Genomic DNA, 18,480 nt, shown 5'->3' on the forward strand with positions numbered 1-18,480 from the left:
TTCTAGCAATAGATAGGCATTAGAGCTACATGATGAATTTCAGTGGGAGAACCCAGGCTTGACTCCTTTGTCCAAGTCAGTGTCTAAACCTGAAGCAGGACTCCAGAACATACCTGGAGGTTATTAAAGAAGTGTTAGACATGAACAGCAATTGGTTCAGTCATAGGCTGTGTTCCTGAGACATCAAAGGATTCCTATTTACACCGAAGCTTTGGTTTGGATGCCCAAAGGAGCTTTCCTTTATTTGTGCCTTCCTCTGTAATATGTAGTCTCAGGTCATATGCCTACTCAACCTTAGGGAAAGTATGAGACAGAGAACACAGATAAAATGTAGATGGCAAGAATCTAGCTATTGTTCAAGAGGAATGAAAGAGGCAAAAATGGTTGTTTATACACTTCCTTTTCATAATATACATCTAGGTTACTTTTTAAAGTAAATCTTCCTGTCACAATCAAAACTTTGTTCTGAACTTCATTACATACTCTAGGTGATATTAGGCAATGGGTCCCTCAGTGGGATATATATATATATAAATATATATATATTCACAGATTCTCACCTTTAATGAGGCCTTGAATGATCAAGAGAATATTTCTTTGTTAGGTCTGAGAGTCTGGAGTACACTTCATGGTGACACCGCCAAGACATAGTTTAATGGAAATGCATTTTAAATAGCTATGCAATCATGGAAATACTGACTTATGAAATCATTACAAGGCTTTGTCTGCCTCCACTATACACCGTCCTTGTCCATAAGCCTTACTGGATTTTCTGAGGCTAACATCACCACTTATTCTGGTATCTAAGCAACATCAAAAACAAACAAACAAACAAACCAAGAAGAACTATAGGGCTTCAAGCACATCATAAACTAAACATTGGAAATGACTCAGAAAGTACAAATCAGGAATCCTCTTAAGTATAGGGCAGGTGACTTTTTTTGTCTTGACTCACACAGTGATAGTTAAAAGCATGGAGTTCCAAGTGAAGAGTTCAAACACACATTTGGCAGAAGTTCTGTAAGGAGAAGGATATGGCAAAGGTAAAGTATTTTAAGAGAAAGTGAAGAAAAGTAAAAAGTGACAGAATTTTTTTCAATTATGAAATAAACCAGGCATTGGGGAGGACATAAAAGCAAAGTTATTTGTAGAACTAGTTGAATGAATCAACCCATGAAGAGAACCAGCTACAGTGATAAGATACGGCACTGTATGAAAGTACCACAAGGACTAGACAATAAGAGGCAACCATTCAAGTAGCTTAGGAAAAAGGTGACCTACCTGTTCTCACTTAAACCTTCGTTTCAAGAGTGACGGTGACAATGATGGAGCCTGAGAGTTGTAACTGAGCCCTGGGAAGACTTACCTCTTAACTGAAGACTTAACTCCATCAGATCGGCCCAGGGACATATCTGTGGTGTGTTTTCTTAGTTTACAATTTATGTGGGATGGCCCATGCTACTATGGATGGGTGCAATTCCTGAGCATATTTGTCTCTGTTATTTCCTGAAGCAGGTTGAGTTACCCAATAAGCACTTTCCCTCCATGGCCCCTGCTTCAGTTCCTACTCTAAGTTTCCATTCGAGTTCAGTTTCACTAAATAATGAAGAGTATAAGCCAAATAGATCCCTTCAACAATGAAGATGCTTTTGGTCAGGTGGTATTCACAGTGTCAGGCAGCAAACCAGAATACTGAAGAAAACAGAAGCTGTTAAAGACCAAGCAGATGAGGAACATGATGAGGTAAGCAAGATGGCCAGGAATGGAAAATCTAAGTACGAGTTTGCATTGCTTTCTGGCTTGTTTATTTTGTGATCCAGGAAAGGCTGAAATAGAATATAACAAACAAATTTGTCATTAACAAGAAAAAGAAAAAATATAGAATTACTGCCAAAGATGTTTGGTTTTTATGAGACCTAATGCATATGGCATGCATTCGCCCTGCTGACCATGGCTATGTCACCAGCGTTCAAATACCTCCTCATTTCTGGCTTTAAGGAATTTTTTTGTCATTTTTGGAACTTAGTGATGCATATTTATAATTCAGTTACTCATTTAACATTCATTACACTTGTATCCTTTACATTTATAGTCCCATAATAGAAATGAACTTTTAAAGCTCAGAATGTATTTGTTGGAAACTGACATCTAAATCTCTATTTATAACCAAGTTTTAATTTTGATATGAGTGTCTAAGACCTAAGAAGAACAAACCTCTGTTATATTTCACCTCCTGCCCAGAGCATTCTTTATAAATCTATTGTCACTGGGTAATGTATAATAATACTGAATAAGTATGGAAAAGCAGTCAAGAGGACTTTCTTATTCTCCTGCAAGCCTGGTTTAGTGCTGAACAGCTTGTGTTTCTGTATGTTTATGTCAACACTGAGGAGATATCTAAAATGTTTCTAAAATGAATGACAGTCTTGGAGAGGATTGAGCACGGGCTGGTACCGTCAGTCTGTGAAATTGACTTAGGTAGCAGGATTTATGAAGGCTCATGTGTCAATGTGGGGTGAGTTTGGACACTTCAGGAAATGTCAGGGGAATCTATTTAGCGTTCTAAAAATATAGTTTGGAAAATTATACCTAGTAGCCCGAAAGAATCAGCCACATTCATTTGTGACACATGACCTGTAGCATGGGAGACTCTGCCATCATATTTAGATCATAGTCAAGATGAGTTTCCATCTGGAAAAACTATCCTGAAAATTGGTTTTGATTTTTAGCGAAGCAGCTATGGGGAAATGAAGATTCTGTAAAAGGATTCTGTAAAAGTTAGAGACCCCACACACACATCTTATGTCCACTGGAAATGTTAAAGTGAAACTTGATCTGTAAGTAATCTTTTGATATGTAACTAGAAAGATATTATACTGGATTAGAGTGAGAACAGCTCCAATCACCAGTGACGATAAATAAAAGAAGACATGAACACTAGTAGATACACAGAAGAAAGACAATTTTGTTATTTACACAGGAATTAAAAACCTTGGATAATATTGAGAATGGACCTTTGCTTCATGGTCAGTTTTAGACCCCTACTTGTTTCCATGGTAACACTAGAACGGATACTATCACAACTTCCCCTGAGACTTCCTGGTTTAAAGAAGAAGGAAAATAAACAAAGGAAAAGGAATGCCTCTGGCCTTGGGTGGAGACGTATGTGGCATTATAATCTGCTCTAAAGATTAGAACGTTACGTACTCCTGTCTTTCCCTTCAGAGTAAATCAAGCCGTGCGAACTGATCATTTGTCCAGGACTCCATATCCCAGGAAAGGAGATTCACCTGCACACATGGTAAGAAGATGGAAGAACTAATCATTGCCTCACTGCAATCATACATCACACTTCCCCAAAGCCCCTTCTCATGTGCAAGAGTCTGCAGATATTCCTCAGCCAGCCTGCTTCTTGAATTCTAAACTTTTAAAAAAAGTGTAATTTTCCTCACTCCTTTTCTAAAAGCCTCAGTGTGCTTTGTCTGTCTAAGTTTGCCTTCTCTGATTGTATTAGATTCTCTGAAACTTTCCAACCACAGTACACTACAAATGCTGTGGCCCTCCATTGCAGAAGGTGTTCGCTTCTGTGGACTCTAACTCACAAAGAATGAGTTTCTTAGTTTCTTTTTTTCTATCTCCCCATACTTTGTAGCTGCTGAAACCATAAATTTATAGCCTGCTCTGTTTTTCCCTTAACCCTAAATTATCCTCCAGCTCCGTTCTGAGTCTGTTTCTAAATTATTTGATTAATTAGAATAAGAATCCTAAATCGACCCAAATTTCCCTGACTAAAACATGAAGATAGAGACAATAAAAATGTCACATCACTGTGGTGCCAGAGATGGGACTGGAGTGTAGTAAATGAGCCCAAATTTGCAGCCATCACCAGAAGCTAGAAAACAGGCAAAAAAATGTTCTCTTGCAGAATTCAGGTCACAGCCTGCTATCAGTGTGCCTCAGTCTCATGCGCCCCATGATTAAAAGACAATTTAACATGTTTTTATTTTTGCTTGTATGTACAGGCATACACTTGGCAGGCCATGGATGTGGAGGAAAGAGGTCAACTTGCAGGAGCTGATTTTTCTTCTACTATGTGAATTCAAGGGAATGGAACGTGGGTCATCTGGCAACCAACCAATAAGCCATCTTACAGTCCAAATAACTGTCTTAGGTGTCTTAGTCTCTTCTGTCAACACAGAGTTCATGGGTAGCCCTCAGTTTCATTTAATTCTGACAGCACAGCTCCCTGAGCCCATTTCCTAGATGGGGGTAATTGTTACCAGGGTGCTGTCAGGTACAAACTTATGAGATACAATTCTAGATCATGTTACCAACAGCAAGGATGTCCAGCTCTTTACCCTTGAACAGCAAATGACTATTTCAACTGTTTGGAGATATAAAGGTGGTACATGCAGCAAACTCTTGGCAAGGTCTCTGGCAGCAAGCTCCCTGTTGCCTGCATAAGGTAACTGAGGATCCCAAAGCATCTTTTTCAAAGCCAACAATCACTCTGCTCACTCTAGCCTTCCCAGGGACATCCCTGCTTCCTCTCTCTCTTTCTTTTCTTCCTCCTCTCCCTCCTTCCTTACTTCCCTCCCTCCTTTCCTTTCCTTCTTTCTCCCTCTTCCCCTCTTTCCCTCCCTCCCTCTCTCCCTCCCTCCACCCTCCACAAAGTCCCTGAATATTGCACAACTGCTTAGCCTGATAATAGGAATCCATGTGTGGGCTCCAGTGCAGATTTAAAATAAAGCCTGAGAAAAATACACAAGCTGTAACTGCACTCGATGTAATTTGTCAGGTGAAAAAAAGAGCTGAATCAATTCATTTGAAGACTTGATGAAGCATTTCAGTATTTTGGAGTTGCACGCAGTGGGATATGGGTAAAGATAAGTTAGGCTGAGCTTCCACTGATGCTCAGCAATAAAAACTGACTGATTTCACAGTCATTGCTCTGGACTGTCTCCTAAGGAAGAGCAAACTCTGGCATAAAGACAGCCCAAATCCAGGTGAACAAATACTATGTCTCCTTTGAGGTTCTGCCACATTTCCAGCAAGTCTCCTGTAGTGGCTAGGTCTAATTTACTTGTATATTTAGTTAAATGAAACACCTTGCTCAAGTGGCTTTGTGAACTTTGAAGAATCATGCAGAGCCAACTCTGGTTTTTTGGTGAATTACTCTGTCTATTACACATGGAATCTTACAAAGCAAAGAATACTGCCATTACCAGCATCACTACCCTCTCCCAGCCCTTCCTCTTTTAATAAAAAAAAAAAAAGAAACAAACCTAAAGTTTTTTTAAAATTAATGAGCCAGTTCTCTTGTAAGAAAGATTGGATATTGAATATCTCTTTTTAAATATGTTCTATGTCAGAAGAGGATTATATTTATAAGTAGAGCATACTACTACCTCAGTTGTCAAACTGTAACATTATCACTCTGTATGTGACTTCTCAAAACAACATGATATATCTTATAGCCTTGACCAACTTTGAACTTGTCTTAGAAAAGCCTCTGTGTGTGTGTGTGTGTGTGTGTGTGTGTGTGTGTAAATGAAGAACCACATATGAAGATATTTTCAAAGGTTTTGGCTGACACACTCTGCTGTGTAGGGCATAGAGAAAGTATCCAGGAACATATAGCAATAACATCAAAGGATACAGACATTACAAAACCAATCAACTACAGTGAGCACTAAGGATTTCAGGATCTAATACACCTAATGCTAGGCTCTCTGCTCTTGAAATCAATTATCCTGACTTTGAGAGTAGAGTTCTTCCCATTATCTGTCAAATGGTCTTCAAAATTCTACCACTATGGTTAAAAAAAGGAAAAGAGAAAGAAAAGTAATAGGGAGAGTGAATTTGACTGACAGGCTAGCCAAAGGTGTCTTCCCTTCTATAGAGTTGTTCTCGCATGCAGAAACAAGTCTGTAACCCAAGCATTGCCAACACACTTCCTGAATTTTCCATCTGAAAGTTTCATCACTGGAAATTACAGATTTTAAAACCAAGTGAACATAACTGACCTGCCTAGAAAGCTGAGCTTCTAGAAACTTCTCTTTGTTTTTGTATCCAACACAGTTTACTCAATGTTTATCATGAAGGTCAATATCTGGTGCTTTTCAATAAATGTTTAAAACCACCTGTTAAGGGAGCACAAATACTTAATTTGTGAGCATATTTAGGGAAAAGGTAAACATTAATACACAAAAAATAATGTCTCTGGAGTCTATCCTATGTAAAAAAACATGTTTACATGGCTTCTTTATTCTTCTCCTTAAGAATATTAAGAATATTTTAATTTCTAAAATGAAATAATTTGTGGCAGGAAGGAGGTGAAAATGAGGAAACAAATCATCTTTTTTCGTCGCTGTTCATGTGACTAACAGCCTGATATTTCTTCTCTCCCATAACCTTATGTCCCTTATGATCACTAGATGGCAAGTTCTTTCTAAGCATGCGATAATGCAGAAGATCTGACATCATCCAAGACAGACCACATGGCAACAAGGGGCCTGTGAACACTGCTTGGGACTGTACTTCATGCTAGATGAAAACCAATCCATTATGCAGACCAAGAGTCCCAAACAATCCTCAAGTTTCTTGTTTTTGTTATTTTTTGCAGGTTTCACTAAAATTAGCAGTTTGCTTTTAGTTTTAACTTGCAAGGTGGAAAACATCTCATCTATACCCTGTGGGTATGATTAACCTTCATATTCTTGGGTTTTTTTTTTTTTTTTTTTTTTTGGTTTGGTTTTTCGAGACAGGGTTTCTCTGTGTAGCCCTGGCTGTCCTGGAACTCACTCTGTAGACCAGGCTGGCCTCGAACTCAGAAATCCGCCTGACTCTGCCTCCCAAGTGCTGAAATTAAAGACGAGCGCCACCACCGCCCAGCTAACCTTTGTATTCTTAAAGGGATTAAGTCACTATTTTAAAAGAACTAAACTCAGGAAGAATTTACCCTTCTGCAGTTTCGTCACAGCATGTTTTCTGATTGTGATTATCACCATGACTTCCATATAAACCCGTTTAAATTTTCCCATGCAACCTCAAAGTGGTGAAGAAGAATTGCTTGTGTTTGGTCAATGCTAAAAATAATTATCCCAATTGTTTATCTAGTCTGCACTCTGGACTGTGCTAGACAACCATCATTTCTATGTTAATAGAATTCACTTTGGTTGCTAGTTTACTATAATAAACCTGTGAACACTGTCTAGTTTGTACAGAACTTATACACAAAGTACAACATGAGCTTTAAGCTCCAGATGTAGTTCCAGGGAAAAACACCTTAGCTAACATATTAAACGTTCATATGTATTGCATTATCTTTCATGGATAGTTCCGATTAGTGAACTCTAGACCTGTGCCTTTATTAAAAAGCATGTTATAAATCACTGATGTCCCAGTAAATAGTTGTCCAAATTGTTTGCTTACTAATTGCTGAGTTTACTCCCTACAAAGATGAATCAGTCGCCCAGGCAAATATCTCCTTTAGCTTTGTGTTTGTTGTCCGTACTTGAAAAGGTCAAGTGTGCAGAAATTTAAGAATGGTTAAAGTGATATGCAACATTCTCTTAATTAAAAGTAAAGGAACATTTAATATTTCATTAAATCACAACACAATATAGAATTTTTAAGCTCTCATAAAGAATTTTTCTGTGAGTGTGTAGTTTCCACTAGGGATGAATACTTGGACTTGAAATAATATTACAATTCAGATAATAGTGTTAATTTTTCATTGTTTTGCAATCTAAAAGCTCCCTCTTCTGATAATGTGGAGAAAGTTCCCTCCTGTGTGCTTGTCTAGATCTCTTTACATTTCCAGGACACATGTTCTCTATTAAAGGCTGTTGTGGACCCTAGCAAGTATATAAGCAAAATCAGCATCATAAGACACAGCGTATGCTCAGTCCCTGACTGAAACAGCAACTGCAAATAGTGTACTAGTGTTTCTTAAAAGTCATGAGTAATCCTTTTTGAGAAAATTAAAATTCATTACTCTGTTATGTGATTCCAATATTCTTTTTACTACAAATACTATATGAAGAATCACCAACTTTAGGACAGATATTCGGGACTTCATAAGAACGTTTTGTTTTATAAATTTAAGGTAGATTCATTCTCAACATATTAATTTACCTACCAGAGTCTTTGAAAATACGGTTTATACAACTGTATAATATTAAATAATTTCATGAACTATTTATTGAGAGCATTTCTAGTTTGTATTTCAAAAAGTAATCATGAGATTATTTTAAATAAATACTCCTCATTCCCTTGTGGAAACCGAAAATTAATTTTCTGGGTCAACACTCACCAACCATTATAACAATTTGAAATTCCTTCCTGAAACTTAAATGCCACAATTGAGTAAGTAGCTCACGAGCTCTCTCTATGTCTTCAAAAAGGCTCAGTATTTTAGATATTTATTGATATTTATATATTTGTAGATAGCTATTGATATTTATATAAAACTTGAAAATGCCATTGTGTAATTACATTTCTTTGGAATCACAGGAAACCTTTTCCTCTAAATAATAGATGATTTCTATTATTTTTCGTAAATTAACTTCAGATGTCTTTAGGCACATTTTAAATAAGGTATTCAATATTTCCTCCTGTTTTGAGTAACTCTTTTGTCATCCATAATATTCATGTATTAATTAAACAGTTTATTCTCTTCTTAGTTGTTTTATAATTCAAAGACTTTAATATTTCATGTAGTCAAAACTGTATAACTATATATTTATTTTTGTATTTTATTACTTTATGGTATTGATTTAGTGTTATAATTTAGTATTAATTTTGTTACAGTACATGAGGATAAACACAGCTTCTATTTTCCTAACAGTTAACTGTAAATAGTGCTTAAAATGTCAATATTTCTTCTATTTATTTTAATACCAAATAGATAACATACTTATTAATTTCTGTTTGGACTTATTTCTGTTTATTCTGCTGCTTTTATTGATTCTATATATAGTCAGGTGTAATATTTATTTTTACAATATTACTTCTCACCATGTAAGAGGCAGTAAAAGTTCCTATTTGTTTCAGTGAAAATTAAAAGAACTTTGCCAAGTTTTCTGCTCTTATACATAAATATTCCTACATATATTGATATTTATTTAGAATGTTTATTCTTTGCTGTTTCGTGACACTACAATGAAGTATATGTTTAAAGTTAAGTAAATTATTCATTTTTTTAAGTGTGCTTTTTAAAATAAGCACAGCAGAACTCTGGCCACAGTCTTCTGGCATTACTTTCAATTTATTATTGAAATTCCTAATGTCCATGAAGAAAATGTAGGGCCAGGCCTCTTGGAAAGTTTCTGTGCCTCATAAGTTTTTCCTTGTACTCAGAAAGCAGTGTTTATGTGGAGGCTAAGTGTCTCTTCAACTTGGAAATGATCTTGTTTACATCTTCAAATGATTCTCTTCAGAAAGACAGTGATGTCTGTTTTTAATGTCTTTTAGTGCATTTCAAATCTCAAACTTTATTTTAATTTAGCTTCCTTTTGGATTTGCTTACTTATTCATATTTTACTTTTCAACACTTTTTGAGTTTTTTTCGCCATCTGACACAGCTACATGTCATCTTTCCCATCTTGTATATGAAGTCCACCTTGTCTTAGGGCTTACTGAGGTTGCCACACAGGTATTGCCCTACCATACTTGATTCTCTGACTTTGTCAGTCTTTCAAAGTCTATCTCTTGGATGCTGATCTTTGCTTTCTTCTTCCTTGTTTTGAGTGTAGATCCTTTGACAGTCTGCTTGATAGTATTCTCACTCTGAGAGGGTAAATTGTTCTCTTCACCTGCTCTTGGCAAGTACACAGAAAAGACCTGCCTTGTGTTCTCTCCTTTGTCCATTTGCTTGTGGTTAGAAATCCACTCATAGATTTTAATCTGAGAATGATTTTGTTGTTCATAGTTTAAATTGTCTTTTCTAGTTTAGTATAAATCTAGCTGCCTGTTTGGTTGGGGTTTCTATTGCTGTGATAAAGATCATGACCCTGAAAGCAACTAGAGAAAAAAAAGGTTGAATTCACCTCGCAGCTTCCAGTGATCACCAAGGGAAGTCAGGACAGGAAGTTGAAGGCAGAAATTGATGTAGAAGTTGTGAAAAAGAACCACTTACAGTCTCACTACCAATGGCTAGTTAAACCTGCCTTCTCACAGCACCCAAAACTACCATCTCAGGGATGACACTGCCCATAGCAAACTGGGCCCTCCGAAATCAATCATCCATCATTCAATCAAAAAAAAATGTAGCATGGAATTGCCCACAAGCCAGTGCGGTGAGAGCACTTTCTCACCTGAGGCTCCCTCCTCTAAAACAACTCTATCTTGTGTCAAGTTGATGTGCAACTAGCCAACATAGGGCTTAACATTGAAATATAAAGAGGGTCACCCTGGTTGCATCAAGCCTCATTCAGTGTGATCCAGAGTGCATCTTTCTGTACCCATGATTGTACTTTTTCTGGCCTCTAATATATGCGTAGGTATGGACTTCTCCTTAAGAAGCTACATGTTCAGGGGGAAATTCTGTACAGAAGGCTCCTGCTCTTCTCTTACTGCCTGTGGACTGGGGAGTCAGAGTGTCCTCTATCGTCTACATGAAGTTGTTGCTTGAGGTCCATGGGTTGAAGTTGTTTCTCTCCATGTGCCTTTGTCGCCTCCAAAAGCCTTCTCTGTTTCAAGGAGGGATATATTCTCTCAGTGCTGCCAGGATTTAACTGCCTAACTCTGACACCTGTGCCATCTTCTTATACAATATGTGTCTTGTCTTTACAATTTTGTCTTCTGATTGTTTGCTTGCTTTTCATAACTAGGGTGATAGCAGCTTCTCCAGGTACTTCCAGAACTCTCTAGTTTTGAGCTAGAAATCTCTTGTTCTAGGTATCTTCTCATACTTCTACAAAGTAAAAAAGTGTCTGCTCTGATCAAGGTCAATGCAGGTTTTCTCTTTACACCCCTCACTCACTATTTTCTTGACAATGACAGATGTTAATAGCAGGTACTATGAATGAGTTATTTTCCTCTGTCCCAAAGATATTAAGGATACATCCATAAGGTTCAGATCATAGTCTGAGGCTGAGGACCACAGCGGCCAAGTGAATTAACTAGCACGTCATGCATATTCATGTGAGGGAAGCTGTGAACTTTTCATCATAAATAAAGTAACCTGATTTGTGATCTCTAGATACTTAAAATTAAAAGAAATCTCATCACTGCAGAAGTTTCCAGCATAATTACAAAGAGTAAAGTATGAGTGGAATGATTCCTCAAAGACTAATATTTTCATAAAATAGTTATTATGCCATTTGGTAGATGTGCAAAATCTGTTCCCCAAATCATCAGTGCCTCCGGCTGCCCTCCATAGCCATTTCAATATTATAATTAATTACATGCTGTATGTGTAATAACGTGCCACATTTGCTTCAAGACATGTTCTTTGTCCTAAAGAAGATTTTGTTTGGAAAGAGTAGCTGAGAGCTGTGACTGTTAACTTCTTCCCTATGGGCAGTTTAAAATTACCCTAAGTCCAACCTTAATAAAAAATGTTCTGATCAGTTTCTCATATGTAAAAATAACTTAAAGTAGAGAATAGGTCTTTCAGAATAACCACTGTGTTCAAGCCACAGAATATGCACGAAGGAGGGGAGGATTCAGTGAGTCCTTCCATGGTAGGGTTCTACCTAAACATTGCCCTTACATCTACTCTGGTGTCCCTGTTGGAGGCACAATGACAATGGAGGAACATATATCCTTCCACATTTATTTTGAAAATCAGATTAACCAAAAAGAAAATATATATATAAAACAAGATTTCCTGCTCAGAAAAATATGGTGGATAGACCAAATTGACAACTATGTCAGTCATGCAATTGAAGGCACTATGGAAGATAGGATAGGAACTAAAAACTGGAGTCCTGATAAGACAATTAGGAGAAATAAGCATGCAAAGAACTATCCAAGGGGATAAAATGGGGATACCTATCCCAGAGAATACTTAGATTTTTCAAACATGCTCCAGTTTCCAAGGGATAGAAATTATGCCTTATTGCTGAATCAGTTTTTAATCTCATCCCTCAGTGCCTAGAAGTGGCTTGTGTGGACATATGGGATAGAAATAGATAAACAGAGCCACCACGGCACAGGAAGTGATTCCGTGTGGTAACTTTCATCTGCCCTCCGAAGTCTCTAAATGTAGCAACAGGCCAAGTGTGCTGACAGAAGACAAGCAGATCCTGTGGATTTGGACATTTGTAGCTTTATGCCAATAAGCTAGGAGGCCTTGAAAGCAACATGCTCCCCAAATGAGTTTCCTAAGGTAACTGTGTAGAACAAGCAACACTATAGCATCTCAAGAAATATAACACAAAGCCACATGCTTGTGCAGCCATCAAGCTAAGGCCAATGTTTGGCTTAGAACAATGGACTTCGAGCAAACAGTATTTGATGGACATGACAGGGTCCTGTCACAAATGACTTCATGTAGTGACTTCATGCTACTGTATCTTCATATACTAGACCTGCAGCAAATCAAGCTAATCTTGACACAAATAAGGTTGGCCTGATGAAGTTGCAGACCTATCAGCTATTGGCAATTGGTGGCTACTGGGAAATGCACATTTGGTGTTCCAGAGGGATGTGGTCCATGAAGTGATTCGTTCTCCAGCAGATGGCCCTATATCTATACACATATGAGCAGTGTTAAGTGAACTCAGTGAGCTTCTAAATGGGCACATAAAGTTGAAAGTTAAAAAAAAGGTAGAATAGTAGAGGAAATGGGAGAATATGGAGGGGAATATTTCATCAAAATATAGTGTATGCATGTGTAAATTTCTTAAAAATTAATATTGTTTGTACCTCCCTTGAAATTTGTAATAATGACACTTTTAAACTTTTATTGTGAGTGTGAAGTCCATGCATCCATTTGAGCAGAAAAGAGACAACCAAAACGATGTCTGCTGCTTTCTGTTCTTGCTTTATGTCATCTACTGATTCTTGTTCTGTTTTTGTACAATGCTAAGCAGTGCTCCATGAGTGTCTTAGTCAGTGTTCTATTGCTATCAAGAGAGACCATGACCATGGAAACTCTTACAAAAAGAAGCCTTTAATTGGGATTTGATTAGTTTCAGAGGGAGAGTCCATGATCATCATGGCAGAGCTGAAAGCTATGTATCTGGATCTGGAGGCGGCAAGAAGAGAAACCCGCTGGGCCTGGCTTGGGCCTTCAAACCCTTAAAGCCTAGCTGTAGTGATAAACTTCCTCCAATAGGACCACACATACTCCAACATGGCCATACTTCCTAATCCATTTCAAATAGTGCCACTTCTTGATGACTAAGCATTCAAATACATGGGCCTATAGGGGCCATTCTTAGTTAAACTACCAGAATGAGTAAAGCATTAGAGAGTTTGTCATCGTGTAGTCTTTACACAACAAGGAACTATTTATGATGAGTACCCAAGGAAGAACATTTAAGATGCTTTAGCAATGCCGGACTGATTTCCATGCCACTATTTAAAAAGTCAAAATGGTTGCAGTGGATGTGTGGAGGTGGTGGCAGAAAGGTAACTTGGTTGGTAGAATCATTTGTAACTGGTAAAGAAGAAAGGGAAAGGGAGGATGAAGAAAGGTAGCTAACTTTCTGATTATGTATAAAATCCTTGCTATCTAGATTCCTATCAAGAAGTAGCTAACATCAAAGACAGGCCATTTTAGTGGATCTAATCATTCTGCCCTTCAGTTGGGTCCTCCTAATGTAGGCTCAGTGATTGGTCTTTAAATATAGAAGCAATGACTTTTCATGTTTCCAATCCCCTGTGTCATAGTTATCATTCTATTGCTGTGAAGAGACTCCATGACAAATGCAATTCATAAAAGAAGACATTTAATGTGGGCCTTGCTTACAGTTTCAGAAAGTGAATCCATAACCATCATGGCTAGAAGCATTGCAGCAGTAGGTAAGCATGGTACTGAAGCAGTAGCTGGGAGCTTATTTCTTATTTGTAAGTTAGAGGCAGAGAAAGAGACAGAGAGACAGAAAGAGAGAGAGAAAGAGAGAGGGAGGGAGGGTAGGAGGGAGGGGGAGGAAGGGAGGGATGGAGGGGAGGGAGGAATGGGGGAGGGAAGGAGGGAGGGAGGGAGAGAGAGAGAGAGAGAGAGAGAGAGAGAGAGAGAGAGAGAGAGAGATTGGCAGACAGAGACAGAGAGACAGACAGAGGGAGACAGAAACAGAGAGAGACAGAGACATAAAACTCCTGAGCCTGATGTGGGTGTATGAAAACACAAAGCCCACCCACATGGGCAAACATTCCCCAAGAAGGCCACACCTGCTAATTCTTCTCAAACAGTCCCAGCAACTGGCCATCAAGTATTTAAATGAGTGTATGGTAGCCATTCGCATTCATACCACAACACCCTGCATGTTCTTTATTATTTTAGATATAAATATAGCTAAAAGGGCTTAAGATGGGCCTAGATTTCTTCAAAGTGATATATTGCTTTAAGCCAATTAAATAAGGTTTAAGATTTTAATACGGTCTTTAACAACATATTGTTAGCTTTCCAAAGCATCAACATACTAAATATCAATCATCAAATGGAATGAGAATTCGGCCTTGCTTTCAGGAACTTGACTTTCTGTTTTTGGTTTAATCTTCCTATAACCTTTAGTAATATAGAGCTTGTAATGGCTTGATGGTTTGCAACTCCAGACCCAATTTGATTAGATTTCCTGATTAAAGAAGTAATGTCAACTATGCAGTATGGTGCAGAGTAATACATATTTTAGTGGTCTTTAAAGGAAGGTGTACTTCTTGGACTTGAAATGAAAAATGTAATTTTCAGTACTCATTTACTATAAATGAACAGAAATTGAGTGGAAGAAAACATAAGCCTATTTTCCTCATTAATGTTATTTCCATGCATATAATAATTACTTATTAATATTGATTTGAGAAACTGTAATTTTATTTCACACCAAATCAATGGATAACAATATCTGTATCAGGATTCATGAGTAATATCACAATTACTGCATCAGAGAACCCTGTCTTTCCATTTTTGTTTATGCTTTTAGGCCTCTGTGCCTCACTGAACTGTTTAGCCTGTTTGGAATTCATACGACATTTTGCATGGAACAAAGTGTGAAATGCCGCTTCCCGTCCTGCTACCTTATAAATTATTCAGCCCTACTGTTTATCAGGCAGCTTCTGCTGATAGATAAGAAGTCACCTCTCGTTTGTTGCACACATCACAGAAGCCTCAACAATCAAATGTGCTCTGTGGCCAGCTAGCAGAGCAAGGGGAATGTCCAAGCCAGAGCCAATTGGGTTATGACGCCTCCACATTGAAACAAATCACACCCGTTTCACTTGGAATAAAATAGCAGTGCTTCACTTCCCAGTATTGAGAGTTGAGAGCACAATGCCTACTCTCAAAAAGCACACAGTATAAACTTTCTGTTTCTTGTTGAGTAGCTGTGTTAAGTCAGTAAGCAAACAGGAGCCCTCACTATCTCTGCACAGCACCTTAGAAACTGCCACAACTGTAACTGTCAAGAATGTCACTGATTTGTTTCTAATTTTAAAACAAAGTAACAGCATTTCTGCCTGCATTACCTTGTTGTCAGTACTTGTCCTATAATTTGTGGTGTCTTCCTTATGGTATGGTCATGTTTTAATATGGGCATTACCTGATTGAAATATTCCGTGGTAGAGCAACCGTAAGGCAACAAATCTACCAATAAAATTATTAAAGCATCTGAAGGCACTTCCTAGTTTACTGGATAACAATTTGGATTAAATAGGCAGGACTACATTATTATTTCTGACCAGGTACCACTAAACCACTTATTTATTTGGCTTATAATTTAGGTCACAGTCTATCATATAGAGACATAAAGACCTAAACTCCAGGTAGAAATTTGATGGCATTCCTCCTTGCTATTCCATATGCCATCACATATGACAAAGAAAGTCATGTCATAGTAAGCGAAGAGCATCAGGAACCACAGAGGATGCTGCTTGCTGGTTGGTAGACAGACTTATGCTCAGGTAGCTTCTTGCCTGAGTGCAGGAGCACTTGCTTATGGAGTGATGTCTACCACAGTGGTGGGCCCCTGCTACACCCATTAACAACTCAAACAGTCCCTGAAGATGTGCTAATAACTAATCTGATCTAAGCAAATCCTTAAATGAGAGTGTCTTCCCAGATAATTCTACGTTGTGTGATGTTGACAGTGAAAGTTAACTGGAACATGTACCATGTTGTGAATAATTGATGAATTGTTGACAACAATTCTTTATTTATACTCCCTGGGCCACATCCTCTCCCCATGCAAGAATTCAATGTTCTTTCATTGAGGGTCGAGCCTCCTCCCATAGTTCAATTCTGTACCATGAAGATGCTAAACCAGCAAGAAGGCAGAAGATGTAAATGCTTGGAAATAGCTGTACTTAGGGTTTCTTCTTTCCAACAAACACTAGAACTCTGGGAAGACTAGCTTATAGCAGATAAGAGACTCACAGATGAGATTCACTGACAAAACACTGCACAGACACACAACTCTCAGACATCTAAGTGAGCAAAGCCAACAGCCATGAATCGTGGAAAGGCCCTTCAGCATGGGTAGGATGGATCCTGTTGCAGCATGAGGACTATTTGTTTTGTTGTGTATCACTAAGGGTTTTGTAGCATATTTCAAGGGTAAAGTTAATTGATAATAAGATACTATTAAAATAATGCTATTTATGGATTCATAATACATAAGAAAATATTGAAAATATGGATAGCCATGAGATAAGCATTATTGCATTTATACCTTTGTTTAGTTTAAAGAGTATCTTGAGGAACAAAAGATAAGATAAAATAGAATTAGTTTTTATTTGCCATTCTTGTAAGAAAATTGATACTATACGCTACTTAAGTTAAAAAATGACTGAGAAAATTATTCTACTATTTAAAGGTACATATCCTCACTCTTAAGTTACTATATACTATATGAGACATCACCAGATCAACTTAGAAAAATGGAGAACTAACTTCAGTGTGTGAGAACTTCCTTAGGGAACACAAGACATTTAGATGAAAGTGAGTCTTCCAATCATTCTCTTTCCCCTTATAACCTGAATGTGAATTGCAGTTTCAGGGTCTCTGAACATCCTGGCTGACTTAGCATGCCTTAGTGTCCTGAGCCAGATGGTAGATAAACATAGTTAGTATAACAAAGCTGCATTTTATTAAGCTGAACATCATCACACAAAGTTGTCACTCTAAATTTCTACCTATGGTCCTAAGCCTAGATCCCCAAAGCTGTTCACCTGTGCAACATATTAGCTGAAGGTCGGGTCCAGTCTGTAAAAAAAAAGTCTCTGATTCAATGGTCAGGATACTGGGGGAGACTCTCCAGCCTCAGGGCAGATCAAGATATCTACCCTGATATGCAGAGCAGAGCATTGTTCTTGGTCTCTGCTTATATACTGGACACTGTCTGGTGGGTGTCGTAGGGTTCTAGCACTAACTATGTCTCATTCTCTTGAGTAAGTGATGTCATTGGAGTCTTGTTACCACATGCCACCTTGGGGTTACCGTCTAAGTTACTTTACAAGTCTAAAAGGCATTTTTTTTTTTACTATGTTCATAACACTTAGACTAAGAGATGTGGGATGTATTCCTAGGAGAATTTCCCAGGAAACAAAGAGGAGTTCTAAGAAATTGAGCCTACCTTCCTCAGAGGAAATGACCAGACAAAGCCAAGTACCTAAATGCTAATGATGAAACTACTACATTCACCATCAAGCAGCTTTACTGTTGTCACCGACACAAAAAGCATGGGCTGGTGAGATGATCCAGTGAGTAATGTGCTTGCCACCAGTCCGAATGATGAGTTCTATCCCTGGGCCCCACATTGGAGAGGAGGATAATTGAGTCCTGCAGATGGGAGAGGAGGATAATTGAGTCCTGCAGGCTTTCTCCTGGTTTCCACGGCCTTTCCATAGCATGCCCATGCATGCACACAGTAAAGAAACATAGAGTTAAAAGTTTTAAGAGAAAAGAAAAGACTTCATTTACATCAATTATTTTTCTTGATGCTGTGACAAAAGCACCTGCTGCAAGCACAGTATATAGGGAGGGCTGATTGGCTCACTGGTGTGGGGGAGGCCTGGTCCACTATGGTAAGGAAAGTATGGCAGAACTCACACCCCATCTGCAGTCAGATGCAGACTGCTCGATACTGGTGTTCACATTCTCCTTTTCCCCTCTTTCTAAAGTCCCAGAACTCAGCCTATAATCAGCGTGGCGTTTCTCTCCTTAGTGGGCCATGCCTGGAGGTGTATCTCCTAGAATATTCTAAATTCAACCAAGTCGATAATGAAGGTCAATCATCATGCCCTTTGATTATTATAATTAGAAACCAGAATGTGAGAGGCATTCCAGAAGCTGCAGACAGTGTGCTAGCTAGT

This window comes from Grammomys surdaster, unplaced genomic scaffold (genome assembly GCF_004785775.1).
Source record: "Grammomys surdaster isolate TR1022 unplaced genomic scaffold, NIH_TR_1.0 257, whole genome shotgun sequence".
NCBI classification, from domain to species: Eukaryota; Metazoa; Chordata; class Mammalia; order Rodentia; family Muridae; genus Grammomys; species Grammomys surdaster.